Source organism: Thermobia domestica, chromosome 12, assembly GCF_964235325.1.
Source record: "Thermobia domestica chromosome 12, izTheDome1.hap1.1, whole genome shotgun sequence".
Lineage (NCBI taxonomy): Eukaryota > Metazoa > Arthropoda > Insecta > Zygentoma > Lepismatidae > Thermobia > Thermobia domestica.
The window spans coordinates 71,543,791-71,558,024 of NC_137465.1; the positions used below are offsets into that span (position 1 = coordinate 71,543,791).

The 14,234-nt window shown below is 35.9% G+C and overlaps 1 protein-coding gene across 5 annotated transcripts in view; it reads right to left on the minus strand.

The window, feature by feature from the left end:
- polybromo (protein) overlaps positions 1-14,234 on the minus strand; it is a 251,788-nt gene that overhangs the window by 220,491 nt on the left and 17,063 nt on the right. The window contains exon 1 of one of the 5 annotated variants that reach the window (XM_081733780.1): positions 12,322-12,346. The exons of the other annotated variants lie outside the window; for them this stretch is intronic. The gene's annotated coding sequence lies outside the window, so the exon portion shown is untranslated. Of the gene's footprint in view, positions 1-12,321; positions 12,347-14,234 lie in introns of those variants that run through there. 5 annotated transcript variants of the gene reach the window in all.

Sequence of the window (14,234 nt, forward strand, 5' to 3'; positions counted from 1 at the left end):
ACCTACAACTAATTAGGACAAGACTGTCTTCAATGTATACATGTTATCTTAATCTAAATCAGATACTTTAAAGAATCAATACTGCTTAACTGTTTAATATTTTATCTTCTGTATTCGATTACTGATTAATTTTCCTTTTTTGTGTGTAGAGAGGAAACAGACTATAGTGCGTCCAGTAAGAGAACGTCTCTGACAGCTCGCAGTGACATCGCCACTACTCGCGTGTCAAGGTTTTTTTTCGGTGCAACTGTAGTGGCAATTTAATTAATGGTATACGACAGATTGATTGCGGTTGGTAACACTGGTATCAAAATAGGGGCTGGAATGTCCCACTGCATGTGGTAAGAAACGTCAGAGACCATCTCTTGTTGGCCGTGCTATAACATACAAAGATGGATCAGCTACCAGCCTAGCAAGTAGGTACCGTTTCTAAAAAGATATTTTACCCAGAATAGACCATTGCGAAATGCATCATGGAACTGATTGACCTATCCACATACTTTTGGTCCTTAAAGAAAAGCAACTCATATTAAGTTCACACAACTGCTTTTCTAACCACAGTTCTACACATTTAAAATATCTTCTTATTTATAAATTTTTTCACATCACTATTATACTATGAACTTATTGTAGATTGCGATCTTATAGGGTTTTGACAACTTTTGGTTCTGCCTTCGGGCCTTTACGTCTAGTCTTTTTCGCAAAGAAGGATGTACAATGTGCTGCGGTTTACTCTAGCAAGTTGATATGTCCAAAAGTATACTCCAAAAGTTGAAGTTTTCATAAAACTTACAGAGGTATTTCCTTGTCTTCAATTCCTACTTTATATATATAAAGCGGGTTTGTGCTTGATAAGTTAACAAAGACTCAGTTTTTAAACAGATGTATTTAAGAACGAAATTACACTACCAAATAAGTTAAATATACAACAGGGAATTTAATATTTATAGAAAGTTACAGCTGCTCACCCATTATCCATTTATCAAACTTATCATTTATAAAGATCTACTATCATTTACATAGAAAATATGCATTAAACACATAAAAAAGTGCTAGCAAAAAAACCTGAATTACCATGGAGAGGGAGTGCAAATGTATAGCTAAACGATACAATACAATCTCTAAAGTACTAACTCTAAGGTACTAACTCATTTTTGCTCTCTTTTAAACTATCTAAGGCAAGATTCTAGGAACAAAACTGACAAGTAAAGGGTCCAAATGGATGAATCGAGTTGCGGGATAAGACATAGTGCGCCTGATAGAGGAGTGAAAATATGTGTATGTGGAAAGTTATAGCGGAGAGAGTAGTAGTTAACGGAGGGGGAGGGGGTTAAAGTTGGTGGGAGAATGGCTATGCTATGTTATAGAAATACATCAAATAAACAGTTGAACTGTAAAAATAGTGAAAGATGGACACTGCAAACGGTAGTAGTTTCACATATTGGCAGAAAAAGAATAGCCAGAGTAGATCACGAACTTCCGCCGCCATCTTGAAATCCGCCATTTTGAAATTTGTGATATTTTTTGAAATGGAAAGATAGTCATGTGATATATCAGTTAGGGCCAGCATGTTCTCAAAAAGGCAATTATGGACTTTAGGGATCGTTATCTGTACTCATTTGGAGGATTTAGGACCATCTTTATAGTTATTTACGAAAATGTAGAAGACATATGTTGAAAGCTTGGATTATCACGAAAACACATGTAAGTTAAACATATCTACAAGCCAAGAAAACTAACAGTGAAATTTGATATCCAAGTTGTACATTATTACATTATTATTTATGACATTATTTCCAATAACAATTGACATGACCAATATTATTTATAACATTACTTCATATAATGCCGAAAAGAACTGTTCCGGTATGGAAGAACCGCTTCCGCTTGTTTGTTATTCGCACTTTCGGTCGAAAATAATATGAAGTTTATATAGCTACGTTTTGTTAATTGACATACCATAAATATAGACCACAACACAATAAAATATGATAGATTGGAGATTGGAATGCAATTCTTACATACTGCCCCAACAGCACAATTACATAGCAGGCATATGCCTATTATGTTCCCTCAGGTACATGGGAATGTGCCCAGTATGTGCCTTATGTACCTATGAAAGAGAAATCACATGAATGGCAAGTGATAGTCACAGTTTAAGTCCGCTCCTAGGCACATGCTTGACGTGTATCTGGGGAACATACCTAGTATGTTCTAGGCATGTTGTTCCCACTACCGTAAGCAAAAATTACTCACCCAAAATATGTTAAATCGGCTTTATGCGTAATTTGTTTACATGTGCAAAGTTATAGCAGCTGAGCGCCATAAGAAACGGAGGGGGAGGGGATTAAAGTTCGTGGGAGAAGGGCTATGATGTGTTATAAAAATACATAAAATAAACTGTTGAATTGCAAAAACAGTGAAAGATAGACACTGCAAACGGTAGTAGTTTCACATATTGGCAAAAGAATGGCCCGAGATCACGAACCTCCGCCGCCGTCTTGAAATGTAAAGGTAGTCATGTGATATATTAATTAGGGCCAGCATGTTCTCAAAAAGTCAATTGTGAACTTTAGTGGTCGTTATCTGTATTCATTTGGAAGATTTAGGATCATCTTTATAGTTATTTACGAAAGTCTAGGAGACTGATACTCGTATGTTGAAAGTTTGGATTATCAAGAAAATGCATGTAAGTTAAATATATCTACAAGCCAAGAAAACTAACAGTGAAATTCTTTCCGTGGCGGGAAAGGCATATATGAGGAGCTACTGCTCTATTACGAACAACTATTTTCTACAGTTTCAATGGACGATTCTAATTTAGAAACATCTTTTTGCTCTTCTAAATCATTAACTGTATTATCAACATCATCACCATCTTCATCTGGTTCCAAGTCAGCAATGTTTGTATCTAATTTACTACACTTTCGTTTTCTTCCAACAAACTTTTAATTCTTTCAAACACACTGTATTCCTCCGACGATGGTTCATCATTATAAGTTTCGAACTCTCGAACCAACATTGTAACAATAATCGAAGACTTCATATGTGCAACAAACCGATCAAACATAATGCGACACGATAGATACTCGAGAAAGCAATCTCACCCGATAACATATTTTCCACTACAATTTAATTGCTGTATTCGACTGCAGCAGTCCAGTTTTCATCCAGATATCACATGCTACGCTCGTCTCAAGTTGTTATTGTTTACGCAGGTGAATAAAGAAAGTTAAATGAAAAATACAGCAAGTGGTGAAAAAAATAGTGGTTTACACACACTCTAACAGCACAAGATGTGCTAGGCATGTGCCATTTAGGTGTCCCAGCTACTTTTTAGGTACCCGACACTTGGTACATATGGTATTCATGTGCTAAGTATGTACTTTAGTTACCTTAAAGTTTTAAGTGCTTGTTACATCTAATTGATATTTGCAACTATGTACCACAAATGTAGCATTTATATACCTGGCTCAGTTTCTCACTGTGATAGTCATTTATTTTTATGTCGTCACTTGGGAAATATATGTTTCATATTCGAGGTACTTCCTTTAGGTGCATAGTTTTTCAGATACTTATGACAAATAATTGATATCTGCAGCGACGCACGAATGACAGTCAGCGCATGTGAGTGGCATGATTTCCACTGAATATGTTGTGAAGGGATATAAGAGACTCATGTTGGGCTAGGTTTGATTAGGTTGCTGCCTTGCGCTCATAGTAAAAAAAAAAAAAAAAAACGTTTTCTGTAATATCGGGAGTATTTCGCGAATACGGTAAAAGCCGAAGAAAGATGGTGCAAGGCGGGTAATCTGTACCCAACGAGAACAGTTATTCCGTAGGGCAAGAGAAGAGAATTAGGAAGCCTTTGACAGCCCATTCTGATACATGTTAAACACGGAGAAGGCCCCCTTTAAAGTCCATAGCCATGAAAAACATACGAAGGTATGTAGTTGATATGTGATTGTATGCCGATGCGAGTATTGTTCTTTTCTGTCATCTACGCTTCATCCTTCCACGTTATATGTGAATCAAAATGGCATCGCTTGCATAGTACGTAGATTTAAACAAGGAACAATAAACCTTTAACACGAAAAAAGCGTTAAACACAACGCCAAACATGCAAGCATTACTCGTACCGTTATTAGACGTCGTCCTCCGCTTCCTCACCATCATCGGACCAGCCGTTCGTGACAACCCTCGATGAGTGCTGTAGAAACGCATCATAGTTGTTGGAGCACCGTGTTATTGTTGCTCTCTCGGTGATGTGCTTGTAGTACCCAAGGTACCACAACACGGAGGCAACATGCGCGCAGCAGCCGACTACGCAAGCTCCAACCTTGCACTGACAGTACTACCCACTTATGCCACGGTAATGGTACTCGATCCACGGGAAATATATCTTGGATGTCACGTGGCGACTTTGAAGTAATACCTGTAGAACACCATCGCACTTCTTGTGTGTGTACAGCTTGTATACATTCTATCGTCCGCTTCGTGTTCTGCAATGTAGGATTGAGCTTGCTTCAGTTGATAAACGCCCATAGTGATATTTCGAAGCTCGTCAATAGTCAAAATGGGAAAATAATCGATATTGCTTGCCTCCATTTCCATCCAAATTGCTCTGCACCTTGACCAGTTTTCACGGAGCACTCTTTCCTGCAACTTTTTCGGGGATTGCGAGAGCAGTAACATTCTCTGTGCGACTATGTTGGCGTTTTCTGCATCTTCCAGGGTCATTGGAGGTCTGAAGGCATTAATTATGCTGCACACTATTCTCACATAATCCCCAATAAATGGTGTGAGAGTTGGGCAGTACATTCGACAATGCTTTAAATGTTTCTATGAGCCCGTTAGCAGCTTCAACAACCCATCTAACGGACGTTACTAACCTGGACTCGTTGGCTTCATGGCAGGTATGTTGGCTTTTGTTTTGTAGAAAATGTGGCATTTTAACAATAAGATTCATGTCTTCCAAGAATTGCACAGTATCTCTGAACCCCCTGTCAACAATCAAAACGTCACCTGTTTTCAACCAGGATCTCAAACCCTCGGCAGATGACTTCATGTGTCCTGTTATAATAGACGAGTCTTGTTTTTACCATCTGCATAAAACGGCCCTAACACATCAAGTATATGCCCTGTTGTGCTTACAATGAGGAAGGGTTTGACCAGCGGGCGACCTCTGTGCAATGAGAAAGTTCTTCTCTGGAACTTATAGTTTAAACTCTTTTCAATATAAATGTGTCTCATCTAGAACGAGGACTGCCTTGTCTTTCCCGTCCACAAAAACAGTCTTGGCAAAGTCCCTGGTATGGTACTTAATTAAATCGTCCCTGGAAAGATGTTGTTGAAGTCCTAGATGTTGTGGAACAAATGCTAACATGAAGGCTTTACGAACAGAATGCAGACATCTTTGAATAACACATTTCGGGAGGGCAAACAGCGTCGAGAGGACATGGTAGGACACCCCAGTTCTAAGTTTCATAAGGAAAACAGCAAGAGACGCCCTAGAACCCCGATTTTAGGTATTTCTCAAATGGCAGTCCACGCTGTTCAATATGACACCGAACTGCTCAATTGTCACTCTTGTTAAATTCCAGTAGACTGCACTAGTTAAAACACCGGGCGTATCAAAATTCATTCCTATGCGGGATGCAACTGATCTCAAGCCATCCAGCAACTCCTGCACTTCCCAGCATTAACGAGGCATTCGTTTAATGATTTTTCAATCACAGTCCCAGATTTCAAATAGTGTAAGTCCAAATGATCGTGACAACAACGCGCACCTTTGGGAATAATAAAGTCGTTGTCAACATAAAACTGGCATCTAGCTTTTGCAGGTATTAATGCCAGACACGTCTGAGATTTGTTACAAACAATACATTTTTTGAGACAGGGAAGCTCGTCCAACGTTCAGCTTGAGTTTCTCCGCAGGCTTGACAGTTTCTAAATCGTCACATGTAGAGGCAGTTTTGCTAGAGGATGCTTCGGCACAATGAGGCTGTGCGTTTTTACCACTAAGAGTAGTTCTCGCAGAGCTCACTACTCGAGAACACTTGCGAGTTAGCCCTTTCTTTGATGGTTCTAAGTGACATTTGGGGCATATCCAACTACCTATTACTAAGCTCGCGTTTTTTCCCTTCAAACATCGCAGAATTGTGTCATTACCAATTCGAATTAATTTCGATTTACGCACATGAGCACCGCAAACGTCACAGCATACCTGCTTAGGCATATTCCACGACAAAAAATGTAAGCCAAATGCAGTAGAATTCGTATTCGAAGCAAATGAACTTGTTATTTTCGAGCACTAGTAGCAGTAAAAACAAAACAACACTGCAGTGACAGCACACGGCAGAAATGATCAAACAAAACACACGAACACAAAACAACATCTACAAGCACTCCAAAGAATTCACATTTCAGAAACAGAGAAAGGAGCTCGAAAGACGTAATAGCACAACTGAGAATTCAATACAGTCTGCAATGTATCGCACAAGCGATATGAGTCATCCGATATTCAGACAAATAGTAGGATCCCTCTGCTGATAACTAGGTTCACAATCAGTCTCGTCTTATCGAGAAGCCCGTTTGTTTGCTTTGTTTCTTATGTTTCATGCAATAGAAACGTAGGGAAACAACCAAACCAAACCAGCGTGTTTATCTGCAATCTCACTAAGCAACCTACTCGCAGACACTTATTTTTCCGACACAAGTTCGGTCTACACTCATCCATACACTAAATACAAAATCATTGTTTTCATGATTTCGCATTTCAAGAGGGCCTTCTCCGTGTTTAACGTATCAGAATGGGCTGTCAAAGACTCACTAATCCTCTTCTCTTGCCCTACGAAATATTTGTTCTCGTTTGGTACAGATTACCCGCCTTGCATCATCTTTCTTCGGCTTTTACCATATTCGCGAAATACTCCCGATATTACAGAAAACGTTTTTTTCTTACTATGAGCGCAAGGCAGCAACCTAATCAAACCTAGCTCAACATGAACCTCTTATATTTCTTCACAATATATTCAGTGGAAATCATGCCACTCACATGCGCTCTGTATGAAATCAGCCCTCAAATGTCAAAAAAATGTGCAATTTTCGCGAAAACCGGCCATTACAACCAAGTTTGCGCCGTCATTACGTACCTATAGAAAAATGCAAGGGCCAAGTTATAAACTACAAATGGTCAACTACAAAATAGCTGAGAATCTGCTCATTCCAAGAAGGGGGGGGGGAATTGGCCCTTATCGATACCCCTCCTTTGGAAGATGAATTTAGAAGAAAGAAATGACATAACTGATAAATAAAAATTCACTACAGGGTTACAAGAGCACTCTGATTAGCCAAATTAAAAAGACCCCAAAGATTTATCCCTCTACAATCCACGTTTTCTTCATCGCCTCCGTAGCCAAGTCAGAAGAGCACGCGCTTAGTAATCAAAGGGTTGGTGGTTCGCGCCCACACCCGGCTACTTTTTTTTTTACTTTTTTAAATGTTTTTTACTCACCTTAATGTAAACAAATTACGCATAAAGCCGATTTAACATATTTTGGGTGAGTAATTTTTGCTTACGGTAGTGGGAACAACATGCCTAGAACATACTAGGTATGTTCCCCAGATACACGTCAAGCATGTGCCTAGGAGCGGACTTAAACTGTGACTATCACTTGCCATTCATGTGATTTCTCTTTCATAGGTACATAAGGCACATACTGGGCACATTCCCATGTACCTGAGGGAATGTGCCTGAGGGAACATAATAGGCATATGCCTGCTATGTAATTGTGCTGTTGGGGCAGTATGTAAGAACTGCATTCCAATCTCCAATCTATCATATTTTATTGTGTTGTGGTCTATATTTATGGTATGTCAATTAACAAAACGTAGCTATATAAACTTCATATTATTTTCGACCGAAAGTGCGAATAACAAACAAGCGGAAGCGGTTCTTCCATACCGGAACAGTTCTTTTCGGCATTATATGAAGTAATGTTATAAATAATATTGGTCATGTCAATTGTTATTGGAAATAATGTCATAAATAATAATGTAATAATGTACAACTTGGATATCAAATTTCACTGTTAGTTTTCTTGGCTTGTAGATATGTTTAACTTACATGTGTTTTCGTGATAATCCAAGCTTTCAACATATGTCTTCTACATTTTCGTAAATAACTATAAAGATGGTCCTAAATCCTCCAAATGAGTACAGATAACGATCCCTAAAGTCCATAATTGCCTTTTTGAGAACATGCTGGCCCTAACTGATATATCACATGACTATCTTTCCATTTCAAAAAATATCACAAATTTCAAAATGGCGGATTTCAAGATGGCGGCGGAAGTTCGTGATCTACTCTGGCTATTCTTTTTCTGCCAATATGTGAAACTACTACCGTTTGCAGTGTCCATCTTTCACTATTTTTACAGTTCAACTGTTTATTTGATGTATTTCTATAACATAGCATAGCCATTCTCCCACCAACTTTAACCCCCTTCCCCTCCGTTAACTACTACTCTCTCCGCTATAACTTTCCACATACACATATTTTCACATCCTCTATCAGGTGCACTATGTCTCATCTCGCAACTCGATTCATCCATTGGACCCTTTACTTGTGAGTTTACTGATAAGACTGCTTTTCGAGCGGTTCACATTACAATGGGTACCATACAGATTTACAAATACCACATCAACATAGCTCCTTTATATCAAGGTTTTAGTTAGTTGTACTATGCTTCTCTCACTTAACTAACTTCGTGTATTAGGATGAATAAATTACACGTTTCAAATTACAGCAAAAGTCGTACAGATCAACTTACATTCATTGTCGAACAAGAATTGAACATTCTCCATATGAAGCATTCAACAGGCAAAAATTATACAAGATACAATAGTTTCATATAATTATCTGCTTCAAACAATAATGTAACAAAAACTTATGTTGGTGCAATAGAGTCGACAAGCAGAATTTCTTTCATATTGCAGAAAAGGCAAAATGATCGACAATAAGAGCGCAAAAAAAAAAAAAAAAAACTTTACTTTTATTTTAATTTTTACATCACTTCGTTCTCCTTTTATAACAATGTTGCAACACTTAAACCAATAACTAGAATTAATAATAAATATAAATTACGTTTTGAAATATATTCTTTCTGCAAGCCTTAACGCTAACCATACCTTTATCCTAGCAATAATAATAATAAAAAACAGTGTTCCAAAATCTCTGAACTTCAATACGTCCTATTATTTGTTTCATGCAGTAATACGAATACTGCTTGAATACTGTGGTGCAGTTTGGAGTGCTCTAGTTAAAATACAATGTAAGTAACTGAAAAAAGTCCGTCCATATATTTCTAGAGAATATTATATACAGAATGGACCGTTTATCTTGATTCGCCCATGTAACTATTAACCTAATAAACCAAAAAAAGAAAGAAAAAAAAGAAAGAAAGAAATTTTGTACTATGCAAATATCGAAACAGGAACAGTATTTGGTATACGCTGTTTCTTTCTTTTTTTTTTCCCCAAATAGCACTACGTCAGGATATTACATATTTCAAATTTACATGTGAAACTAAAATTTACAATACTACGCTTGTCATGCAGTGCTAGAAACTAACTAACAGTATCACAAACATTAAAAAAACAAATAAATTTTGGAGGGTTCTGCAACAGTAATAATTCAGGTGGAACGGGGATCATAATACTACAGTCATCACATTACATACTTTGAACAAGTAGAAACAAAGTTACGAGGAATTGAAAATTTGGCTTTTTTTAAACTACTTTTATTTCGAAAAAAAAAATCACACCGAATTAAATATACAATTGTCCATAAACATAAAGATCATAATGCCGTTTACAGCAATCTGATATTTGAAACACTCGGGAATGGCTTAAAATGGCGTATTTGGGAACTTTTCAAGTATTTTTGTTTTTTATTTATTTATTTTGCTTCTATAACATTACAACAATACTTTTAGGTAGATGTAATTACAGTAAGTTCTCGGAATTACATAATTTTAAGTAATGTTTCAAACTTCATCAGGTTTCATCATATCTCCACAGAACAGTTTGAGATCTCGAATGCCTGTAAACAGCATTGTGATCTTCACTCTACTGAGAACCATCTATGCAATTGCATGAGGTATTTATTTACCTATACAGTTTTTCGAAATAAAGGCTTTTGAAAAAAGTCGAAATTTTAATCCCTTGTAACTTTGTTCGCATTTACTCGAAATCCGTCATATCATGATGATGATGCTAAAGTATTTTGGATGTGTCTTGCCCCGTCTGTTTCATTTGCATTATTACTACTGTAGAGGTCACAATTTGTATATTTGTGGTGGCCACGGTGGCTCAGTGGTACAGTGTTTACCTCTGGTGCATGGGGTTCCAAGTTCAAACCCTGCTCCCGCCAAGTGAACTTCCTCGGGGTTCTCCCATTTCCTCCTACTTTCTTCATTCACTTCTCATCGTCACTGTCTCCTTTAGCGTAGCTGGCATAACCGTGGAACGTAAAACTCAAAGATTTTCATTTCATTTTGTATATTTGTGATACTGTAACGTCCTTAGTTTGTTGCACTGAATAATAAATGCAATGTTGTAAGTTTTTGTTTAACATGTAAATTTGAAATATATAATAACCTGACACAGTGATATTTGTAACAAATACAACTTTATGTTGGGTTGACAACATTGTTAATCTTGTGGTATCACAGAGTGTTCCACATAATGTACTATGCCGATATTTGTATAGTACAAAATGTTTCTTAAGAAACTGCTTGACTGGAACACAAACTGCCCAGAACTACTATCGTTAGTTCTTAAATGAACCCGTGAGAAATCTAAGGAACTAGGTTTCCTTTCCATTAAAACAAACTGTCAAAGACTCGTGTTCATTCACTCATTAATTGAGTCTATCAGTATGTTAATGAACATTTTTTTTTAAAGAAATGAAATTAATAATTATGAACAATGTCAATTTTTAAGCTTTAATTAGAAATAGTCTGCAAGTTTCTTTTATTTTTCTTTAAATTCACTGTGTTACAAGCTGTGTTTTTAATCTGGTGCAACGGTGGGAAATACCGGAACCTTTTCTTAAAATTCTATAAAAATGCGATTTTTCTAGCCATTTTTCAGTAGATATATATATATATATTATATTTTGTAAATATCTACATTAACAACATCGGAAATGAAATGACACATGAGGGTCCATCGAAGGACATGTTAAAAGTATGGAAGTTGGGTAATAACATATTTATAGCGGGTATACAGGAATGATACAAAGTTAAAAAAAATGCATATATTCGATGTAGGGTGTAAATTAATGAAACAAACTTCGGGAGGTGATTTCTGATAACGAGATAAGCAGTAAGGTTCTATGAATTTACAACATATTGCGGAGTTAGCGAGGGCTGAAGGAGTGGGAACAGTAAGTTCGAAGCGGTAGATATCGAAAACCAAAGAGCGTAGAGATGGAGGTCTAGAAAGTTTAGAGGTGGCGCTGTTGTTCAATACGTAGTTGTCCGGTTCTGGTTCACTCACACAAGTGGCGCTTGTGTTCAAGACGCTACAGTACAGAAGCGCGGTCAAGACGAATTAAACATATATTCAAAGGACACTTTGTGCAGTTTTTAATTACTATTTTATTCATTGTTGAATGCTCCTAATAATAAACTCTCTTAACAATGAATGATATCAAAAAAACTGCAAGGATTATTATTTGATTATTTATTGATTCAATCTGTTTTCGGGAAAAGTTTCAAAATTCAACTGTTGGTTTCGAGTGAAATATTGTCCTTCCCCAACAAATACATTGGAAAGATACGGGAAATATGTTGCCATCTATTAGTGATTAGCAATCATTTAAACTCATCTTAAATTACTCCTTCAAAACATTCCATACCGGCTTAATAATATTCATTTCGATTAACTGAAAACGCAATAGTAAACAAGTCATTAAATCAATTTGTCACAAATAAACTCCTACGGAAGTTTATTTTCGAAAAATGCACCTTACAGTACATTTCAGTAATTACAATCTTTCACATGCTCTTCTATACGTATTCGTGAATTATAACCCTCATGCACGTTAAAAACTTCAAAGTATAATGTCTGAACCATTAATCAAATCAATGTAAACCTACAAATTACCAGCATTCTGTTAGTGATGTTTTCATCCAAACAGTTATTAAGAATTAACATAATGCGATCCTATTCGTTAGTGATCAACTTCTATACTTCATCCGAAATTAAATTATCTTAATGATAGGGATCTTTGAAACTTACACATATACTTACTTAGAACGAAATTTATCCAACATGAATCAAGCTAAGGAAAACCTGTCGAAAAGGAATATCTAGATACAAACATAGAAATGGTGTAGTAAACAAAAACTAGATGCATGATACTAATGTTATGATTTATCACACTAACGTACAATTACATGTGATTAGTTTAAAGTAAACATGTCGTAATTCGAACAGCTTATGGCAATTTCACACATTTCTAGCTCAATAATTTTCTTAATGTTTGATTCCAAACAGCTAAATAAAGAAGCACCTTCAAACATGCAACTATTTTTCTGTTATACATACTACGAACTATAAACCTGATATATGAGGCCAATAGACTTTCATGCTGCAACTACTGATATTAATATACTTTTAATATCTATATTCATGAATTATTTACAGCTGTTTCTAACCAAATGATCATTTTCCAGATGGTGTTTATTACGACCAGTTATGGATCTTCATTACGTTTCTCATCACTTTTATTTTGTGTAAATAATTAAGCAGGGGAGACTAGGGTAATAAGAGACACGGGCAAAAAACTACCCTAAATATCAAATCAAAATTATATTTAAAAAATAAGTAATGGCAACGTCAATACCTTTACATTCCTACCCTACTTGTACTTATGAATTAATATGAGTTTTTATATTGTTGTCACACTATGGAAAAATATCTTCACTTTGATCTTACCACGAAAGTTCGCGACTGTTTTAAAATAAAATTTTATTGTGAAAAGTGAGTTAGAAATGTGGAAATGACTGCTATGTAATTTGGTGATTAAGATTGATGAAGATTGATGTGAAATTTTGGAAATTGTTGAAACATTGCATTTTAGGTCAATTGAGGGCATGTCTCTTATTACCCCAGTTCAAATTTATATATATTTAGCGCAAGTAACGAGTATACTTGCTATTTATTTGTATATAGAAAGTAAATAGGAAAATTCCTACTTTGGCAATCCAGTCAGTATCTGTGTATAGATCGTGACAGTGAAGAATATGATTTGGATCAACTAATTTCATCATTATCCGATGAAAGTATGCCAGAAGAAATTGATCCAACCAGAGCAGAATCTTGCCTAGAAATGTATTGTGCTGTGTACTACGATCTTGACTTATATGTTGGGAGGGTTATTGCTTTCCCAGATGAAGGACTGTACAAGGTTAAATTTTTGAAAAAAAGAAAGAAAGAAAGAAAAAGAAAAGAAAAGAAAAAAAACTAGTGGTTTCAACTGACTTGTCCATGATGACATTCAAACAGTGCCATCCAAATTTGTGTTTTATCGACCTATCAAACTGGAAGAAAATGGGCCATTCTAGATTTCTAGAGGATAGCTCCAAAAATTCGTTGTGTTTATAGCAAAGTGAAAAAGGGACTTTTGAAACCAAAACAGAAAGATTAAATATGACTCTTGTTTTTTTAGTAGGTCTAGGTATTTATAGGACTATTCTTAATATTTGTTAAACTCATACAAATGCCAACAGTGTTTTTTGGTCTATACATCTTTCCTATGTTTGATAATTAATGGGGCTTACCTGATATAATTATGTTACACTAAAGTTTTAAATTACATTTATGAAATATTTAAATGTTAATTTGAAGTTTACATAGGCTGGCATAACACTTCCAAACTCTTTTGTACCTTTTTCATATGTTCGTTCGACTGTATATCGTAAAAGGTTTAATATTCATTTTACATGTTTTTCGAAAATGTAATTCTACATACATTTTACACAAAATATGATCAACAATAGGTTTACAATATTTTTCAATGTTCTCTTCTTGTTTGATTACAATTTAATATCTGTTTCAGTCCTTTTAAGTTAGCTAGAACTATTTTTCAAATGCGGTGTTTTTTTCTTCTTCATTGAGAATTTAGGCACTTTTTAAGTTCATTTTCGACATTCTCCAGAAAA